General features: G+C 43.6%; 3 long non-coding RNA genes across 3 annotated transcripts; 2 read left to right on the plus strand and 1 right to left on the minus strand.

Annotated features, from left to right (window-relative positions):
- Positions 1–311: 311 nt before the first annotated feature.
- On the plus strand, positions 312–1,558 carry LOC310744813. The gene is made up of 3 exons (XR_014539756.1): positions 312–488; positions 947–1,025; positions 1,485–1,558. It is a non-coding gene; the product is annotated as an uncharacterized lncRNA (long non-coding RNA).
- On the minus strand, positions 1,199–13,559 carry LOC310744811. The gene is made up of 4 exons (XR_014539754.1): positions 13,467–13,559; positions 13,217–13,379; positions 9,541–9,624; positions 1,199–2,551 (listed from the first exon to the last, which is right to left on the minus strand). It is a non-coding gene; the product is annotated as an uncharacterized lncRNA (long non-coding RNA).
- A 107-nt stretch (positions 13,560–13,666) lies between these two features.
- LOC310744810 lies at positions 13,667–17,742 on the plus strand. Its single transcript, XR_014539753.1, has 2 exons — positions 13,667–13,888; positions 17,567–17,742. It is a non-coding gene; the product is annotated as an uncharacterized lncRNA (long non-coding RNA).
- Positions 17,743–19,025: the final 1,283 nt, after the last annotated feature.

Here is a 19,025-nt window from a genome sequence, read left to right on the forward strand (position 1 = left end):
GATGGCCAGCATACATGTAGGGGATGAAGGCAACATTCCCTCTCTTATCGCTTATTCCCAAGCAACTAGTATTGCCTCTGACTGTTGCATTTCCATTTAGCTACTATAACTAACAGTGCATCTTATTGAGTTCATAAGTACATAGGCATGGCTGATTTGTTTTGGGCTGATCCGTTTCCTAGGGTAAGGATATAAGAGCAGGAAGATTTTGGGGGTGGGGAGAGAACGCTTGCATTTCCTGGCAGTCTTTGTGAACAGCCTATATGTTATCCTTGGTCTTAACTTGGGACAGATCCATTTCTAGCGCCTTATAAATTTTAACTGGGTGTGGATGGAAAGATGCCCTTTTGGGAACGCAGATTCAAAGTTCCTCAGTTCCTCAGTTCCCATGGAAACTGGCTTGGGAATGATTGATGAGGCCACAATATGAAGGGGAGAATCATAGATCCACCTACAGTATTTTCATGCTTTTCCTCCTCAACTCCAGGGTCTGTTTCAAATAGGTAGATACTGACATTAAGACTATGCTGACCTCCAAACAATGGTTCCCCCCATAAAGACCCAGGCATATCTTAGAACAGGCCTGTCCAACCGGTTAATCGCGATCTACTGGTTGATCGCAGGATCCTGGTGGATCCTGGTTGATTGTGTGATCTCCACTGATCGACCCCCCCCAAGCTCAACAACTTTGGTCAATCCAATGAGTAGATCACTGCCAGTTTATTTATAGTGGGAGTAGATCACATTCTCTTGGAAGTTGGACACCCCTGTCTTAGAACATTCAGACAACAAGATCTCCATGCCATATTTTGCTTTATAGCAACAGAGCAGATATTTCACTGCTCTACCCATTTTATAGACTGGGGAAAAATGAGGCTGAGGCACTGTCCAAAGCCTCTGGTGAATCCATCAGTAAAGTTGTGTTGTTCCTTTTCATTCTTGGTAGGACTGCTGCTATTTGAGATGGCACTTTAGCAAGATAGCTTGCAGGTGAAGCTTTACCAATCACAGAGATTCAACGACAGGTAAGTTTCACCTGCTACATTTCTGCTTGTGTCATAAGCACAAGATCCCTACAAGTTGTTTTTTTTTTTTTTTGATTGGGAGCCAATCTCCCGAGTCCCATTCAAGTAATGTGTTCATTGCACAACGTTGGGTTGTGTGTCAAGATTGGGGGAGGGAGTGTACAAAGACGAGGTACAGCAACTATCATTTTTATTTATGACTCTAAGTTGATTCCAAGTGAAATTCCAGCCCAGTAGAAAAATGCAGAGAATTGAGAGCATCTTTGACTTAATGGACGTCTTACATTTCACTCTTCCCCTATCTGATATAGGATTGTCACAGGCAAGCCTTAATGGATTTTCCATTCTGTGAATTTTATCTTTCTTCTCTTTCCTTCTTGCTTTCCTTCCTTCACCATGGCTGTAAGATGCTTTATTTATGAATGCCTGAGTTCATAAATGTCAGCATTTCCGTTGCAGTGCTCCAGGATGTTGGCTCTCGCCTCTGCCTGTGGAATCAATTCTGCCTTATCGGATTCATCTCATACACGGACTCTGTGACCGAGAGACATTGGATCCGGCAGTGGTACTTCATCTGCATCAACAATTGCTTATCTCTTTGGGTAATCTCTGAAGGAGTCTTCTCTGCAGCGGAATGGCTTATTTAATTATTAGTATGATTTCGATCTTATATTGGGGGAGGGGGTGTCTGTGAGTGTGCAGATATTTATGTTTCAGGAGTGTCTTTCAGAGCCTGTGAAGAATCTAAAAGCATCTATGGTGGGAGAAAATAAGTTTTAAGATGATATGCTCAAAGGTGCAGCCTGAAGTTTGCACTGGATTGCCCTAGTGGTAAAATGCTGTGATTAGTTTCTGATTATATAAGTTCTACCCAGTGCTGTTTTGGAAAGCGGGGGGGGGGGGGACCTGTAGCCCACCCAGCAGGTCTTTCCATACACACACACCCTGGCACTATTTCCATTGTGTGCACACACACACACATTCCCTCAGGTCATATACTCCTCCTCACCCCTTGTCTCTGAACCAGGATGGGTCATTTTTATCCCTTGTCACAGCATGCTAGGCAGGGAGGTTTAAATCTCTGTGCCCAGGGTGCCATGATGCAAGTGAACATCACTGCCTCTTCACCTGATCTGCCCCAAGCAGCGAAGGAGAGAGTGTGATCGGGGAGAGAAAGGATGAGGTATGTGTCTAACAATGGCAAGTGTGTAGGATTATGCCAAGTATCTTTGTGTGTCTGTATACAAATGAGTGAAAGATGCAAATTAAATGCAGCTCTCACGGTTTGGACACATTTGCACAGTTCTGAACCATTTGCTTGCCTTGGTTGTAGCCATTAATAGGATGGCTTGTGCCTCCATTCTCTGTAACCCTAAACCACTGTGCCCATCACAAGAGGCAGAAATTAACAGATGGAGCTCATTGCCCTCCCCCCATTCTCACCATCACTGCATCTCCATACTAGGGAAAGCTGTGTCCTTTGAATTTCTGCCTATTGGATAGCTGTGAAAAATACAGAAGTGGTTCTGCAAAAGAACAAACGGACAAGATGTCAGTTATACCCTGTTAAATTAATGTTCAAAATCAGGGCACTGAAGCCCATCCCAGGCTTAATCACTTATATTCTTTGTTTACTTTTGCTGAGATAAGAAATGTAGATAGTGATATTTCTTTCAGAGATGAATCAGTATGAAAATATTTTCCCCCTCGTGTTGCATATGTGTCATCGTGATTCAAGTCTTCAGAATCCCTCTTTCCTCATCTCCTGTTGCTGAAACCTTGCCAATTTTTGATGTGATGTTTCCCAGAAAAAGGCTCAGAGAATACTGGTTTTTCCCAGATGGCCTGTCTCCCTTTTTATACTTTTCCTTTCTGTATATTCAGAAGGAATAAAAGTTTACAGTCATGAGATTTCATAGATCCTGTGCTTTGTGATTGTGAGATTATCTCAAATCACTTGCTCCCAAGATGGCCTGGCTGGGACTATTTCAAAAATCCTCATCTTTTTATGTTATTCCCTATATACTCAGTAGGATAAGAGAGCTCTCTGGGATGACTAACTACAGTGGAGCTATGGTTTACTCCCCCCCCCCACATAACTAGCATTCCCAGCACTATATTTCCCAGGATTCCTTTTTGGGGGGTGGGTGGCAGCATGATTTAAATATGCTTTGAATGTATGTGGTGTACTCAGTCTGCCCACCTCCCTTATCCCCTCTCCTGTTCCCAAGCATGTGCAAAAGTTGCCTTAAATCTCTGGTTCAGGCTTCCGTGACTTTGACTTGAATTCTTGACCCAGACCCATCATTACTATCAGTTCTGTTTCCTGGTGGGATACATTAACTTTTTGCCTCTGCTCCAGAACATCTCTGGTCATGACCCTTGGATTTATCCTCTGAAACCTTTTAAGTGCATTCCTGACTCAGGACCATAGATGTCAACTCCCTGGGACCATGAGCACCCACAAAATTCCCCGTGAAGGGGCCGGGCACCCACAAATTTCAGGGCCAGGGCCATGCACACTGCATGGCACCCATAGCCCATGGCATCCACAGTTGTGGGGCCAAGCTGGCACTCTTGCTCGGGACTTTATAATAGTGACACTTTTTCTACTAGATTGCATACATTTTATGCTAATTTTTAACTGTCTTGACTTTCCCCAAATAATCCGGTGTATTGCTATCTGGTACTGGAGCTGAAGAGGGCCAGTTAAGAGATCCTAGCCTCTTCTCACATAACTTTTCTGAGATGAGAGAATGACTGCAAAACCTTTACAAGTCTGTAGTGTAACAATGCCCCAATATTTTCAGTTGGGTGTGCTACACCTTTACAGCAACTTGCCAGCCTGCTGAGTTGGTGTAAGGACAATGTGCAATTCAGGCTAGGGGCTGATCTCTACGTTACAGTAAATGAGTAGATGCAGCTGAAATGGGAAAACTGCAGACATATACCCCAATAGCATGCAGTAGAACAGAGCTGGCCAAACCATAGCCCTCCCGAGGTTGTTAGATTTCCAGTTCCCAACAGCCCCCAGCCAGCAGGGACAATGGTTAGAGAGGACAGGTGCCGCAGTCCAAAAACCTCTGAGGAGCTGCAGCTTTTCACTCCTGCAGTAGAACTTAACTCATGTCATGAGGTCACCCATTATTTTCCACCCCCATTCCGTATCATTGGCTATTACATCACACTGCTGCTCAGTGAGTTCCGCATACTCAAGAGGACATTGGGCTAGTATTTCTTAATCAGCAGAATCCCTTTTCCCATGTCAAATTGCTTTTAAACTTGAGGAGGACCTCCAAAAGTAGACAGTGATGTGGCATTAGGGAATTTGCTGCTCACAGGAAGGAAAGCCAAATGTCCCTGTGGTCACACCCAAGGTAGGTTCTTCTAGATGTTGCAGAGAGGGAAATGAGAACTCAGTGTACATTCAGGGATGCTCAAGGAATAAGATTTCTGTGAATTCAGATGTGAACCAACCCAATCTGTACTTTCTAGGTTAAGGTATGTATCAAAACAGGATTTATCCTTCAGATTTTAAACTTTTTTCAAATTTTGCAATACAACTCTTGGCTCAGAAAAAGCACACCAAAAATACATTATAAATTGTTATTTTTAGAATAAACGATTTTTAGATAAAATACATCAAAGTTAACTGTGTATTGAAACAGTGTTTTGTGAAAAGATACTGTTTATTTAAAAAGCATTTCTGAGCCTCTTAATATTCAAAACCCTCTATAAATAGTATAAATCTTCAGCCAAGGCAGAAAATGTATGTCATCTCAGTTTTGTGATAAAATAAGTATTTAAATTCATGTGTAAATTCAAATGTGCACCCAGAGTTGTTTTAAAACTGTGTTAATGCAGAAATGGAATGGAAAGGATTTATGACCCTTTCCTGCTCTCCGATTCTATGATTCTATGAATGAATTTATGCAAAATTGACAAGGGCCAGAAATAATCTCATCCACCCAACCCTATGTGCAGCTACAATTTTCAAGCATTCAGTGCACATTTAGCGTAACCTCCAGCTTTGCCCTAATCCTGTGGACCAAGTTAAGTCATAAGGATTTCCACCTGCTGAAGATCCATCCCGATGAAGGCAAGCATAAGACAATATTCTCCTAAAGTGAAGTAGCTCTAGTGATTGCCAAGAGGCTCAGAATAGAACAGAGAGAAGCAACTTGCTAGGTGTGTCGCTACTGCATACTGGGAGGCAGAGCGGCGAGGCAGCAGGGAGATTAGCACAGTAGAGCAGGAGTAATGATTAGCTCCGCCAGTATGTTTGCACCACGCTGACCTCCATGCCACCTCATCTCTCACTCTCTGGTTGAGCAACAGTGACCACCTGCTAGGAAGCTAGTGTAGTAGTGGCTCCATCACACCAAGAGAGCCACTTCTGGGAGTAGGTCTAACAAGGGAAGTCTGTAGCAAAAGCCCTCCCACTACCCTAATATTATTTTCCACAGAGCCCAAAGGCAGGTAGCTTCCTGTTTTACTTGTCCCCCGTCCCCCCCGTTAGGTCATCATGTTTATTTTCTTGTTTTCCTTGCTTGGGCTAACAGAGTTTTGTGTTTCTGGTCTTAATTATTCCTCTTATTCCCCATATGTCATCATCAGTGCTAGAAGGGTTTTAAAACACATCTGTTAATAGTGGTTGTGGGTGGAAACACAGCAGAGTGGCTAAGCTCAAGGTGTTACATGATCAGCTTTCTCCTATGTGTCGTTGATGGAGGAGCTTCCTTCCAGCTTATGCATTCTTCCAGGTCTGATTGCTGGAAGTGAGAATCGGCTGAGATTCCTGGGCCTAATTAAAGCTTATCCAATTTAGAGTCCACAAACAACCATCCTTTTCAAATCACTCATCATTTGCTTTGCTACTTAGCTACACACACAGAGAGAATAATAAATAATAAAATTTTATTTATAACCCCCCTCTCCCCAGCCAAAGCCGGGCTCAGGGCGGCTAACAACAATAAAAACAGCACAGTTTACATAAAATCACAATCAATTAATTAAAATACATTCAGAATTCAATTCAGAATCAAATTAATAGCAACCATTGGGCTAGAGTTCTATGAAAATTACAGAAGGAGAGAGGGGGTCAGACTGTTCCTTGGCCAAAGGCCTGGTGGAACAGCTCTGTCTTGCAGGCCCTGCGGAAAGATGTCAAGTCACTCAGGGCCCTAGTCTCTTGTGACAGAGCGTTCCACCAGATCGGGGCCACGGCCAAAAAAGCCAGCCTAACCTACCTGTGGCCTGGGATCTCCAAGATGTTTTTATTTTCAGACCGTAAGGTCCTCTGTGGGACATACCAGGAGAGGCAGTCCCGTAGGTATGAGGGTCCTAGGCCGTATAAGGCTTTAAAGATTAAAACCAGCACCTTAAACCTGATCATGTACTCCACTGGGAGCCAGTGCAGCTGGTATAGCACCGGGTGATTTCTCAAGATCAATACATTAACCAATATTCCATTAACCAATCTTCTTCTTTGGCGATAACTCGTAGCCAAGTAAGATTGTCTTCCATAAATCCGGTTTTAACAATGAGTTCGTAAGTGACTGCGGAGGCCAATTCTGGATCCACACATCCTTCCACAGTGGGGACATTGGTTTCTGGGCAGGAGTTGATCACGGTGTGGATTTGCCAAGTGTGCCTTCCTCTTAGTACGTTTCTCCCTTGCGTCCTGAGTTCAAGTGTCTTCAAAGCCCATGGCACCTTTGGTAAAGGCTGTTCTCCAACTGGAGGGCTCACAGGCCAGTGTTTCCCAGTTGTCAGTGTTTATACTACATTTTTTTTACACTCGTTTCAGGAAGGATTAGACATGGAGGATATGGCTATCAATGGGTACTAGGCACAATGGCTAAATTAAACCTCCATCATCAGAAGTGCTTTGTCTCTGAGGCCACATCTAAACTATACATTTAAAGCAGTGTCACACTATTTTAAACAGTCACAGACTTCTTCCAAAGAATGCCAAGAACTGTAGTTTGTTAAAGGTGCTGAGATTTGTTAGGAGACCGCAGTAACCCTCTCAGAGCTACAATTCTCAGCGGGGTTTAGCAGTCAATCCGTTTTCCCAGGCAACTCTGGGAATTGCTGATTACATGAAAACATCTGATTACAGTGCTCCAAATACTGTACATCTGTAAAGTGGCCTAAATTAAGCAACTGGTATAATAGCACCTGGTCCTAGCTAGTACCACTGACTCCAGATCTGCATTAGAAATGCACAGCCATAACTCCCTGCCCTTTCTGCTTTTCTCCTCTCCACAATAAAACAAAGTTCTGTTGAAGTCCGATTAGGGAGACTCCACTGCACAAACTGTAATTTACAGAATATATATATATATATATATATATATATATATATATATATATATGAGAAACCCTTGCCAAGACTTTTATGGGTACCACTTTAGATGATCGAGCCAATGCAGTATTTGTTCAGTCAAGGACATTAAATTCCGCTGAACAAATGGGTGGATTGTTAGTGGAGTCTGATGTATTCCAGGGAATGAGAAGCTATAATATTGTTCACTTAAACAGAGGGGAGAAAACCATTTAGTCTGTATTTCTTGATTTGTTTAAAAAAGGGAATATTGTAGATATAGGGGATTCTCAACCACACTCATCCAAAAGAGGTACACCCAACAGTCTAAGGGCCAAACCAGCAATGACATTAATATTATACATAATATGCCTGTCTTTCATTTGAAATCTGTATCGCTTGAAAAGCAGCAATTAAAAGACAGAAGAATTTTAGCCACCACAAGGGGTATAGGAAATGCATGCTGAGCTTTAAATGGTCCCACCCACAGCAGCTTTGCTGCAGCCACTGGGGTAAATGGGATGAGGGACACAAAAATCTACAATTAAATCCCTATTTATAACAAAAATTGTACTTAAATATTTTATCATAAAAATATGCATTTAAAAACTCATTTTGTTCCATTTCTTGAGCCAAGAACTGTATCACAAAATCCAGAGAATCTGAAGGGTAATTAAGTTCTAATCCACATATTTGTCCCATATTTGTCCCATTTCCCAAGCACTACTGCTTTCATAGGAGGCTAAGCATTGAGACATACTTTCTCTTCATTATTACTTTTGGTCGCAGTCCATAGAGAAGGAGGATGGTTTGCAGTATCAGCAGCCCAGCAATTTGAGCATAGCCAAGGGGCCTGCTGGGAAGTTCTGCATCTTGCTTAAGGGCACTGGGTTCACTTGGGATACCAGAAATTCAGCTGTCCAAAGGCACACACCCCTCCTGTTGATACTAGTATGAGGACAGCTGAGAGAATGCTGGCAGCAACATTGACAGTGGAGGAAGACATGTTTCTTGTTGTAGCTCCCCAAAAGAGTTTCCGGCACCCTATCAAAATGAGGTGGGTGGGATTTCTGCTACCATTGTCTTCCAGCAAGCAGTCTCCTTGTGATGCAGCTTGATGCAAATGGTGATGGAATAGACTGGTGCCTGTCGCTGCTCTATTTTGCACTTAACTGGTGCTATGCATCCATAGCTCACACACAGAATTCTGTTTGGGTTTCTTGTGGTCCACTTGAGTTATTCTCTAACTAGGCAGCCCCGACTCTTTGTCTCTGTATCTCCTGCTCTCTCTTATTTGCAATTTGTTAACATTTCTGCTAGGTGTTTTTTCTTTCTTCCTAGAATTCCGAGGTTTCAGAGTATCAAGGCTCCTTCCACACCATTGGAAGGTGGGACAGTTAGGCATGCTGTTCTTGTGCATTGCTTATCAAAACAATTACCTGTCAGCTCAGAACATGACTGTCCTCCAGTCAGGTGTGCTGGGTATATGGGGTGCAAGGGGCTTCAGCCCCTTCAATATTTTGAGGCGGGGGTGGAGCCCCCCAATATTGAGAGGGCTGCTATCCCCTGCTGCATCGGGTGAGTGCCGTTGTGCTGGGTGGGAGGCTTGGAGAGCTTCCTAGTAGGTGTGGCCCAACAGGGAATGGTGTGTTGCACGTGTGATGCACACATGACAGCCCCCCCCCATGTGGGGCCCAACTTGGCATGCCTGCCTCTAGTAGCCCAAAACAAGCATATTAGAAATAGTGATGGTGAGAAGACTTCAGAGGAGACCATGTAGAGGAGGAGAAAAGACTGCAAAGTCACATCATATAGAGAGAGCATGCCTGCTGGCATGAATGAAAATAACCATGAATCTTGGGGGAAATAAGTGGAATAAAAAGAAGTAGTAGGAACAGTTTGACAAGCTGGCTGGAAAAATAAATGCAAAAATACCACTATAAGGCTACACCGTCTGATTGTACCCTCTCTCTCACAATTGCTATTTTCAATACAGCTTGTATTATCTGACTAAAACTGGATGTTCTATTTTCTGATATGCATAATGGAATTTGTGGGTTTGTTTTGTAAATGAAAGAACTCAGTGCTTGCTATGAATATAGTTCAATTTGTGTAGGCAGCTCTGGGCAGCTCATGATTTGCATGGAACATAATGAAACACACATAAATAACATCAGCCAACTTCACCTTCTATCCAGCTGACTTTGTATCAACACATCTCAAGGTGTTTTACAGAGTGTTCAAGCACTTTGTCAACAGTCTTCAGAGCAGCTGTGATGGCGGGGAAGAAAAAGTGAAGTTAATTGAATTTAACAACAGTCAAACTCCTGGAATACTGAATATCAAATTCCAGAATGTAGAGGTCAAATTAACTATTCTGTGCTCAGTATACTCCTGTGGAAACATGTAAGAACAGTGCTGGACTGATAAAAAGACCTGATTTGAACCAGTAGTTAGAGGGAAGATGTCTAGACAAAGCTCATGATCTCTACTCATTCACCTGCTATTCCATCTAAGTGTATCTTCCCAGGACTGGTTCATACTTTGCCCAATAAGACAAGTTTTACATGCAGTTGGTGAGAGCTTTTTTCAAGGCTGAGCTGTAGTTGGCTGTCGGACATGAGCCAGAAGCCAAATTAGGAAATCAGAGCCAAGGGTCAGGACCAAAAGCTCAAGCTAGGAGCCAGAGTCACAGACCAAGGCCAGGAATCAGGACCAAGGAACCAAGGTTAGGAGGAATGCACAGAAGCTCATGAGAGCCAGGATGATGTCTTGCTCAGGCAATCCTAGCCTAAACAGAAACCCTTTTATAGCCCTCCCTGTCCAGGAGAGTCCAGTGGATAGGAAAACAACCCAAAGCTGGAGCTTGCTTCACTGCCAAGCTGCAGGTTCCAAGCTGCAGGTCTGATAGTTTACCAGATGGATCCACTGCACATAGAACCAAAACCACCTGTTCTTAGTCTAGGGGCTCCTAACAGCCATCATGCATACAACCACTAGTATGAACCAGGGTCTACATAAGAAGGCACCATTCATGGGACTGTCTGCTCCTCATTTTCTCTAGCACAATTTCTTGTTCCTGCTAGAGCAGTGGTGGGGAACTTTCAGTTCAAAGGCCCAATTCGGCCTGGCATGGGTCCCAAAGCTGTTCCCCCGAAACCACAACTACCTGCTCCACAATCCAACTTCTGTTTCCTATCATTGCAAGGATTTCCACTTGAGAAATAGAACCTTCCCCCTCTCCTAAACACCCTCCCAATATCTGCTCAGGAGGCTTAAAGGAACCCCTGGAACAGATTTAAGTGGTGCATAGGGAGAGGACAGGGCGAAGTTGCATTGCACAGGTGGAAATGTATGTGCTGATGGGATGTATTAGTTGGATATCACCCTTGATATTATATAGGGCATAAGCTGAGGAAAGGTATAGGTGTGATTACAAACTAGCAGCTGTAGTAGCTAGAGGCTCCACCCATGGCAGGGGAGAGCATTCAAGTTCACACCTTACTTTTGCACCTCACTGATTATGCAACCTACACATTTGGCCAAAAGTATGAAGCCGACCCTTTTAGGAAGTTCTAACTCCCAATCCAGAATAGGTTTTTGTGAGTCCCCACAGAGCAGGAACTGTACTATCACCCGAATTCTACTTTAGAGACCTTCTGCTTCCAAGCATGTCATTTAAAGACCCATGTTTAAAGACCCTGTGTAACAAAAATTGTATGGAAACCTGCGGTTACAAATGCATGAATTAAGGTGCCACAACTCCATATATGTCCACAGTCATAAATACAACAAAATCCTAAATTCTAACTGCAGAAGAGGGAATTAATATGACTTAATTATAAGGGGGCAAGGTTGAGGGATTCAGCAGGATACAGTTTGAGTTATCTAGTATCTCCTTTATTCCTCATTTGTTGTATTCCACAGTCATCAGCAAGATGGTTTTCTTCTTGATAAGAATTAACTGCTGCTTGCAATGGTTTGTATAGGTCATCTTGATAAATTGGCCAATGTGAGGAAGTAGCAAAGTTAACTCTCCCAGATAAAAATAGCTCTGAACTCCTTATCCTCTGTTATTGCTGATGCCTTTCCTTTTCCTCTGATGCAATCAAATCAACATTGCATGAAAAATCTAAAAATAAAGTCCCTTTTATATAAAAATCAAGTGTGAGATGCTCATGGTCCCTTAGCAACCTGCTAAAAGCTAACCAGAGACTCTTGTTATCAGCAAAAAAGAAATTCCACATCAATGTGGTAGAAGCACAAAGTTATAAACAACTCAACTTACTCTCCATTAAGTATGAAGTATTGCATCTCCAATCTACCATTATTCAGCAGGCACAAGTCTTATCTGGCATGCAGCACATGAGTGTCACAGAGCACATGAGACACCAGTTGTTGGCAACCAGTGACCATAGTTAAGAAGCTCAACCACCTCTCTGTCTTTTACACTGTTATGGAAGGCACAGAGGATGCACACCAAGCAGGCAGCTAAACAAAAGCTTTATTGTGCCCTTGTATAAGAACAGAACTGCTCAAGAAACCTCTGACTCAACTTGTACAACTAAGTCCACTGTCACTTAGTGGCTAAACTATAGAGAATAACACAATCGACACACAACTCCAATTTCTTTGGACAATTTTTCAGTAAAACTCACAGGATTATTTTGGAGAAGGTTTCTTCCTCTCAGCCTAACACACCTGACAGGGTTATTGTATGGCTAAATGTCACCTTGAACTCCTTAGAGGAAGGCCTGCATTCAAATTAGATATTATATTTTAAGGCATGAACTGTAAATTGCAATAGGGGCACAAACATGATTCTCCCCATTGGAGAAATCATTTAATTTCCCCATTGTTTATTTCTAATGGATCAACTTATGCTAGGATCAATTTACCTGACTAAGAGAAGAAACATCTCCCTTAAATTGACAAAGGCATATTTTGTTTAACAGAGCACTGGGAATGAATAAATGGTTGTTGACCTTCTCTGTATCCTAATACCACCAAAGTGAGTCCTCTGTTGAGTTTCAAGAAAGAAGGAATGATTCTAGGAATGAAAACATCTCAGAATTCTTGGCAGAAAAGAAACTCTTGTGTTTCTATGGGAAGCCAATGGGAATGCAACAAACCACATCATCATGGAGCGTATTTACTTAGTATTTGTATTGTTACACTCACTCCATTTCTCAGAGCGGTGGGCAGTTCCAGGGGGTCCAGCACTTATCCAAGTTTTGGGGGTTTTTTGAAGATGACAACTGGAGCCTCATGGTGTTTTGTAATGTTTGTGTTTCTTGTCAGTTATACATATTGATGAGCATAGGTGGAGACACAACTCGAAACACTGCAATGCCAAATAAACTGCAGCTGCATTTGATCTCCAGAGAAGTCTAATGTTAGCTTACAGAGCTCCAAATGCTCAGCTTTGTCTCTCTCCAGAAACTGCAGTCAGTCTTCCCCCAAATGCTTCTATTGCTTCAAAGCGGGTGGTGCTGTGGGTTAAATCACAGAGCCTAGGACTTGCCGATCAGAAGGTCGGCGGTTCAAATCCCCGCGACGAGGTGAGCTCCCGTTGCTTGGTCCCTGCTCCTGCCAACCTAGCAGTTCGAAAGCACGTCAAAGTGCAAGTAGATACCGCTCCGGCGGGAAGGTAAACGGCGTTTCCGTGCGCTGCTCTGGTTTCACCAGAAGCAGCTTAGTCATGCTGGCCACATGACCCAGAAAAACTGCATCCTGCTGGGGCTGCAATGCAAGGGCCTTCTTTGCAGGCAAGGAGCTTGCAAAGCAGACCTCTGCAGCTTCTCCTTCTTCCTGCACACCCTTCCTTCCCATCCTTCTTCTCACCCTTTCTTCCCATCCTTACCTCCTTCCCATTTCATGTCCTGCATTGGTCTGAGCAGCTGGGTCTGACCAGGGGTGATCCAAGGCTGTTCTCATCTGGCTTGAGTGAAACCTCGATTCCTACAAATCAGTCCAATTTGATTTGGGCTTCAGCTGAATCCAGTGCACAGCCTTCGCATGGAACACTACAAAGGGCAGGGGTGAGAAATAACGGGTGAATACCATGCATTTCCTTCTGGCTACTACAGAGAAAGTAGGAACAGGACATAGACCTTAATCTATCCTTCCAGGGTATATCAAGTCTGAAGGCAGAATGGTGGTATTCTGTGGCCATCTCCAATATTTCTAAGGCTGCAGAAAACAAGGAGTGATGTACCATGAGACAGGCCATTATGATGTAGCACTGCAGGCAGAGTCACACATATGTCATAATTGATGGGTGACTTGTGGGCCCAAGTCAAGCTTATCTTCAATGCATCACCCCAAGCAGATCATCACCAGCTGATCTAGAAAGGCATCTTGCTCCACCTGGAGCAGAAATCTGCCACACAGATGTAAGAGAAGGAGAAGATGTCAAGATTCCGACGATATCACAGACATCGCAGCAAGAAAGGTGGTTGCCGTAAAGGGAAAGGACGTGGTAGGAAGCGAGGCAGGACAAAAAAAGGTGGTCGTGGAGGCAAAAAGAGAACAGGTGATAGTTTAGTAGTTATCTTACATTTTGTACTGCAGTATGTATCCGTCTGGAAGGGAATAACATGTTGATGACATGCACATTCCTTTAGAACTCTGCCAATTCTCTTTCAATCCAAGAGATGACTTTATGTCAAATGGTCTTCTGTCAACCAGTAAAGGAGGGGTAAGCCAATTGGGTGCCCTCTGGTACCTCCAGCCCCTATCAACTGCAGTCAGCCTGGCCCATGATCTGGGATGATGGGAGTTGTAGTCAATTGGGTGCCTGGGGAGGCGTGCATGCCCTGCACCCAGGGACAGGGCCAGCCACGCACACGGGGCGGTGTGGGGCGAGCTGGGGCAGGACGCTCCGCAGGGCCTCTGAGGAGTCTGCCTGCCTCCTCCCACTCAGCTGCCCTACAGCTGAGGGGGGTGGCGGCGGGCAAACTGTTTGCAGGCCCTGCGGTGAGTGCTGCCCGGCATTTTGCCACCCCCCTCAGTGGTGACACCCGGGACAACCCGCCCCCACCGCACCCCTTCCTCCGCCCCTGGTTGTAGCCCAACCACTTCTGGAGGACACCATGTTGGCTACCCTTGCAAGTAGAGTGTTTCAGCTGAAAAGAAGAAATGTGTTACATGTGACATATGCACCTTCATAGGGTTAGAATCAAATATTTAGGGAGGAAACAAGGAATAAGTGAAATTTGCTTAGCTCTTCACCCTCTTTCTGCCCACTAGCTTGAAATCCAGTGACATTTTTTTTTATCTTTGTGCAGATACATCTGTTCTAAAGTCTTATGCAGACACATAATAGGGGTTTTTTTGGGGGGGGGTTAGCTGTGACATTCCTGTACACCTATGGGGTTTGCAGTGGGCAGCCCATTGCTGCCTCCTGGGGAAAAAGTTTCTATGTGAAATCTGTGTGTATGTTTGTGTGTGTTATCTGCTTACCATATTAGCCTAACCTTTAAAAAAACCATGATCACATCGTTTATTAACTGAAACAAACAAACAAGCTGATCATTCCCATCATTAAAGGAGGTTCCATGGTTAATTTTGCTCAGGAGCCAATGTAGCTTCCCTCTCCTCCTCAGGGTTAGTCACACATGATCTTGCTAGGCTGTCTTAGCTCAGCCTTCCCAAACCTGGTACATGCAAGCTGTAGCCACTGAAATAACATCAAAATCTGGAAGGCAGCAAGTTTAGTGAGGCTGTTCTAGGGCACCCAGCAACTTCCTCATGCATTGCCTTCTGGGGCTTGGCTACACTCCTACTGCTGCTAAAGGTACCCATGTTTTGGGGGCCTGGAGGATGCTAAGATGGTTAGATGTCTAAAAGTGACCCAGCTGGCACCAGCACACAGCGTAATTGTGCAAATCCTGAGGCCCTAGCAGAGCCCGTCATTGGTGACAATGGGCTTGGTGCAGCCTCAACACAGAGGGGGAATGTAAGATCTGCACAGCTGGGGGTTTCTTGCCACCATTTTACCTCTTTAAGAATTGCTCGAATGTTTGCTTTGTATGACATTGATGTGCAAAACATGGAGGTGTGATAGAAGTGACTAGAAGAGTGCTTCGTACAAAGGGCTGCTCTTTCCCATGCTCAGCTTCCCCATGTTGCAGGATTTCAGTGCCTAAATACAAAATGATGCACATATACCTCTACTGGTTATGGCACTGTCCATCCCCACAACACAAAGTGACACAGTCCATTCTACCAATTTATCCAATTGGTACCCTTGGGCATATAGTTTTGATTCACTAGGAGACACCCACTAATGGTGAAATAGGGTGGTGATTTTTGCCATTTCCCCTTCCTTCCTCTATCCCCTGGAGCCCATAAAAATCTGTTCTGGAGCTTCTCCTCGCCATCTAAGTTGCTTCCCCTTCTCCTCCATTAGTAGCGGAGCACTAGGATGAGGTTTTGGATTCCACCACAGGCCTCAGTATATGTCTGTTGAGTTGAGATTGTGCTGGAGGAGTTGTGTGGTGACGGCTTTGACATGTTCACTTAAAGGTGTGGTAAATCAGGTTGCTGAGTGTAAAAAAAATCTAGATATGACCATAAAAAGAAATCACCAGCAACTACAAATGAAGCATTTGATTTGATAAGTTCTTGATACAGATTTCTTATATCCATGCTCTTTAAAAACTTAAATTGTAGTTAAACTATAAAGCTTTCAGTGACAAAACATGCATTTTTGCTAAAATTGCTGTTACCTGTCTCCTGATCATATTATGGAAGGGAGGGAGGAAGGAATGAAGGATCACTTTATGAGCATTGCAATATGGATGTTTATTTTATTTATATATTTATATGCTGTCTTTCTTAATTAGGTCCACCCAACGTAGCCAATAAGAGATAAGCATAGAAATAAAATAAAGTCGTCTTTATTTTATTGATTTACATTTTTTAAAAATGCTCCACTTTTTCCCTCCAAGAAAAGTTATTCAAAATGGCTTTATCAAAATATAAACAGGAACACAAAAATAAGAATAAGTCATCATAAAAAACATGGTTTTCTGACTAAAAGCAACATCATGGAACAAGGAGACAAAAGAGCCAATACCAACAATTAGCCAGTTATATGAAGCAAAAAAACAGATTTGAGATATTATTTAAAAAGAAATATATTCTGTTGCCAGCAGAACACCTCTTAGGTGGGATGCTACCACAGAGAAAGCCCTCGCTTGTGCCACCACCATATGTGCCTCAGAAGGCAGCAACACATGCAAGAAGGGTGCAGCAGATGATCTTAAGGCACATTCACATAGGAAGAGATGGTTCTTTTAGTACCTTGGTCCCAAGCTTTCCAGAGGCCAGAACCAGCACTTTGAATTGCACCCAGAAACGAACTGGCAGCCAGTGCAGTCCAGACAATATATGTTTCCTGTGATCCCAACGCTTTGCCCCAGCAGATGCATCCTGCGCCAACTGATGTTTCCCAGTGGTTTTCAAAGGCAGACCCACATAAGATGCAGGGCAGCAGCCCAATCAAAATGTAACTAATGCATGTAGGACCAGGGTGCATTCTGATCATATCAAGACAAGCAGGGGAATTTCAAAATTTTAAAAAATGTAAGAAACCAAAAATACATTAAAATCAGGGGTGGGTTTTTTGTTCAATCAGAACTCACTGGAATTCAGTACCAGTACCTCTCAGGTGGGCACCATTGCAATTATAAGAGAACAAGGGAGGCATTCATGTTGAGTTCTGGCACCTCTTTTCCTAGAAAAATAGAACTAATTAAAATAAAATTCTGCTGGTATCTCCGCAGCAATAAAACACCAACAAAATGGCAGCATGATTAATAAACTAAGTTGAAAGTGATGAGAAGTTGGTTGGTTTTCAAAGCTTTCTTAAATCCTGTTATTGAGAGTGTCATCTTGGGGGAGAGTTCCATAAGGACAGTGGCGTAGCGTGGGTTGTCAGCACCCGGGGCAAGGCAAGTAATTTGCGCCCCCTAACCCGTGGATTTGCGCCCCCTAACCCGTGGATTTGCCCTAACCCCAGATGTTGCGCCCGGTGCGGCCGGCCCCCCTGCACTCCCCACGCTACGCCACTGCATAAGGAAGAGGCCACTACTGAGAAGGCTCTGCAAATTAACATGGGCTGTTTTTTTTCCTTTGAAAAAAAAAGAATGGTGGATCAGGACCATGAATGTACTGACGTTTCTCATTGTTCTTTCTTGCCTTCAAGGCCGTCACCACTACAGGAGGTGTGTGCTATACTAACTGGACCAGTTTGGAACAAAGGAGTCCTAGCAATGTAATCACTGACTGAGCAGAACTGACATCTTTCTCCAAACAAGTCATCAGCGTACAGGGTCAGGAAATGTTAGAAAACGTTTCCAATTAAACCTACCTGGGCTGGAATTTCTGCAGCATCTTTATGTGTTACTTATAAGTCTTTTCCTTATCTTTGTAAGTGATTTTAGGAGTCATGTGCCTGCTCTCACCCAGTGGAGCTGTTTTATGGCGTTTTGACAGATCCATGCCGTAATTAAAGCCACAATCTCCAAATTTACCTAACTCGCAGTTTCTGAAATAATGCACAAACCATAACACAGCCATCGTTTAAATTTACACTTAGAATTTTGCAATGCAGTTCTCCAGCCAAGTAAAGTGTGTGCGTGAAGAATGCATTTATTAGCGAAAATAACATGCAAACTGTGTTCTATTATGGGAAACTGTTTGTAGAAATGTATATATTAGGCATACAAATTATGGACAAACATGGTTACAATAAGAGATCTTCACACTAAAATGCTGCTGAATTTTCAGGAGAACTTTTTTTAAAAGTTGGCAAACTGTAGTGGAAATGTGAAGAACTGAAGAGTGGGAAAATTAGAAACTGAGAGAAACCAAAACTGGCAGATCCACACATCCCTAAAACTAACAACCCTGCCTCTCATGTTTTGTTAACATAGTATCAGAACACTTGAGGAGGGCTAGTGTCCCACCGAAAGTTATGAATCTTGAGTTAGTCACAACCACTAGTTTCATTGGTTCCAACAGACAGTCATGACCAATGCTGTATGAGCAAGAGGGGAATCCCAACCCATAAAGCATCTGAGCCCTAGCGGCTTAGGCAGCTATGCAAAGAAAGAGTAATCGCTACCCTTTTATTTGTTAATTTGTTCTTTTGAAGCATCATCTAAAACTGCAACAGGAACACAGTCATGGAGGACGAGGGTCTTGGGGAAGGAGGCATCACTCTGACATTTTGGCCCCTGAGACAAACCTCAAAATGGCAGCTCTCTCTCTGTCAGGGAAGAAGAAGTGAGTAAAGATCTACATCAAGGAAAAGGGAAGAGAGATTTACATTGGCACCTGCTGCCCCTGCAGATCCTGCCACCTGAGGCAGTCGCCTCACCTTGTCTCATGAGTGGGCCATCCCTACTCTGAGGAAGAGGGAAATGAGCCTTAGAAGCAAATCATTTGTTGGGGGATGAACTGATATCCTCTTGTGCCTCCAGTGGGCAGGGTAGTGGGTGGTTCCTGGTAGTGGGTGATTTGATCATTATGGACATAGCTACCCAGCTTTATAACGGGAGGCAACCCTGGATTTAATCTTAAGAGGTACCCACAACATTGTGTGAGAAGCATGTGCTGCTGATCTGATTGAGAACAGTGACCACAGTGCTATCAAATTCAAC

This window comes from Podarcis filfolensis (assembly GCF_964270895.1).
Source record: "Podarcis filfolensis genome assembly, chromosome: 1".
In the NCBI taxonomy this organism is placed as follows: Eukaryota; Metazoa; Chordata; class Lepidosauria; order Squamata; family Lacertidae; genus Podarcis; species Podarcis filfolensis.